The sequence below is a fragment of the Austrofundulus limnaeus genome, unplaced genomic scaffold (genome assembly GCF_001266775.1).
Source record: "Austrofundulus limnaeus strain Quisiro unplaced genomic scaffold, Austrofundulus_limnaeus-1.0 Scaffold887, whole genome shotgun sequence".
In the NCBI taxonomy this organism is placed as follows: Eukaryota; Metazoa; Chordata; class Actinopteri; order Cyprinodontiformes; family Rivulidae; genus Austrofundulus; species Austrofundulus limnaeus.
The window spans coordinates 80,745-83,207 of NW_013953289.1; the positions used below are offsets into that span (position 1 = coordinate 80,745).

At 37.0% G+C, this 2,463-nt stretch overlaps 1 protein-coding gene across 1 annotated transcript in view; it reads left to right on the plus strand.

The window, feature by feature from the left end:
- The first annotated feature begins 361 nt into the window (after positions 1-361).
- mtm1 (myotubularin 1) overlaps positions 362-2,463 on the plus strand; it is a 62,297-nt gene continuing 60,195 nt past the window's right edge. Inside the window, exon 1 of the mRNA XM_014029354.1 lies at positions 362-515. The gene's annotated coding sequence lies outside the window, so the exon portion shown is untranslated. The remainder of the gene's footprint in view (positions 516-2,463) is intronic.

Here is a 2,463-nt window from a genome sequence, read left to right on the forward strand (position 1 = left end):
GCTTTATGTTTTTATTTGTAAATACATGTAAAAGAAATTTAAATCTTCTGTGTATATATTGCTATTACTTTGCCTATCTGAATAACATTATTTTTATATGAATGCTCATTATAAGTTGTCATTTCATATAACAGCATATCTCACCTTTACAACAAAACAATCCGTTTGAAAATCCGATTAAAATTGACCAAGTTATGGATATTTTAATAGTAAATGCACCATTTACGTTCATGTTAAGAGTGGGGGGTTCTGTCTGTACCAAGATGGCCGCCGTGTGACGACGTCTGTCTCCATTGGCCAACAGCGACAGGTCTCAGGAGGAGAGACCCATTCAATATGGCGGTGACGCAAGATGCGCTTCTTCACGCCGTGAGGTCAGCCGTAGTGCTGTTGTAAAGATAGACCYAAATTCAACCAATCAGCGCTGTGAYAATCCATCACGTGATCCGGATGAGTTGGTGCTTTGGCTCAGGGAAACAACAGATCGACTTTAGCCCCCGGAGTTCTTTTTCTGGGTAAGTTCAGCCGTCAGGTTGTACCTGTATAATATCAGAAGTTGCAGGGTGTTTTGTGGAGGTCCGTGTTGCCCGGTTGTGATATGTCGTTTTGAAATGAATCGGATATTTACTCCTCCGTTTGGGTTAGGCCCAGGCTAGTTCCGAGTCCGGTCTGTGTTTGAGCCTGCTGCTTTGGCTAACAGAACAGGAAAAAGTTCAGTTCGAAGTGAAGCTTGGTGCTCTTCTGTTCTTSTACAGGCGTCATATTGTTCACGTTCGACCGTGATTTTTTGTTTTTTGTTCAGCTTGGATGAAAGGCTCACTAAAGCTCAGTGTTTTCAGTTTCTTCAGCTGCTAGTGGCACCGAGGTAGGGCGCTGTGTGTTTGGATATGTCTTCTAAATTTTCTCAAACACACACAAATATGTGAATATTACTAAAGTTTATTGGAAGTAGACATAATATCATTCTTACAGAAAAACAATGGACTGGTCGGAACTGTGGAGTTGTGGYTATGAATAGTTCTAGAGGCTAATTGTAAGTAAACCACACTTTTTATTTTTTGTTCCTATTTATACATTCTTGATAAAAATAAATAAATCAATAAAGTAAATGCAAGTGTGGCAGTATCTAAATTTGGTCTGTAAACATCAGCCCAGCTGAATTCTTGCTCTGCCGGTAGGACCTCTGGGTCTGCTCCTTTTCTGTCAGCCTGTTCATGACCTGGTTAGAAGATGAGGAGGAGGAGAAAGTTGCTGCATTCCATTTACACTGGAACTGGGAAGTTGGAGTGACGTYATTTACGAGTTGATGGCATTCCAGTTTTCCCGCTTGTCATAGAAAAGATGGCCACCYGCAGCAAAAAGTCTGTTTTTACTGTTTTGGAGCATACAAAGGTGTAAAACAAACATACCTTGCCTTACRTCTGTATAAGTTGGACATCACTGCTATGGAGTTGGATGCACTCCTACTTGGTGTGTGTCTTGTGTGGAAAAACAACATTCTCCATGGTCTTCTCCTCTGCCTCATCCGCTCATGCTGAGCCCATTGTTGAAGAGTGGTAATTTGCCAAAAACAAAAGAAAAAAAACCTTTCAACTGCTAAAATCTGATATCACTCCATTTTTGCTTACATTTTGTGAAGAAGGAAGTTGCACTCTGTCAACCGGACTATGTGAAAACAGCTTATTATAGCACAACAGTAGATGGTGCATTTATGAGGAAATGGTATAATCAAATTTCATTGCAATTATTTAAATATGAATTAAATTAAATGCATTTTATTGCATAAAATGTACACATTTATCAGGGTTGTAAGTTTCAAGAGTAGGAAGCTATTTTGAAAAAATCGGGGACTGACCAAGCAATTGATCAYGGGGGTCTGGGGGTCCGCCCTCAGGAAAAAAAAAAGGGAAATTAAGCGATGTATTTATATGGAATTTGTAATATAGTTTTGATGGTGTTTGAAGAGTCCAAAATAAGTTTTATGAAGACAACTTGTGATTTTTTTCTTTCAGTTCTGTGTTAAAGGTTGTTGGCTTATTATTTGCTGAAATACCTGTGTATCATTTAACAAGACTTTAAAAAAATACTTTTATTGTTTTATCTACAACTTGTGGTGAAATAAGAATAAAAATGTATGTGCTGAATTTTTTTTTTCATTTGACCTTTTTTTATACAGGTAGTCTCATTGAGATCCAGAATCTCATTTCCAAGAGAGACTTGTTATAAAACAAAATTTACAAACACGCAAGTAATACAAAAATAAATAAATGCTCAAATATTCAAGTGACATTTTATCATTTTAAAAAATCACAGTACTAAATATATGAAAGCTTAAGGATAAATATTATTAAATGAACAAGTTAACATTAGAGTTATTAAGAGTTTAAATAATAGCTCAAGAACTTCATCAGCTCTTCAAACACAACAACTCTTTGGCCAGATGACCTAAAAGCAATTAAAGAA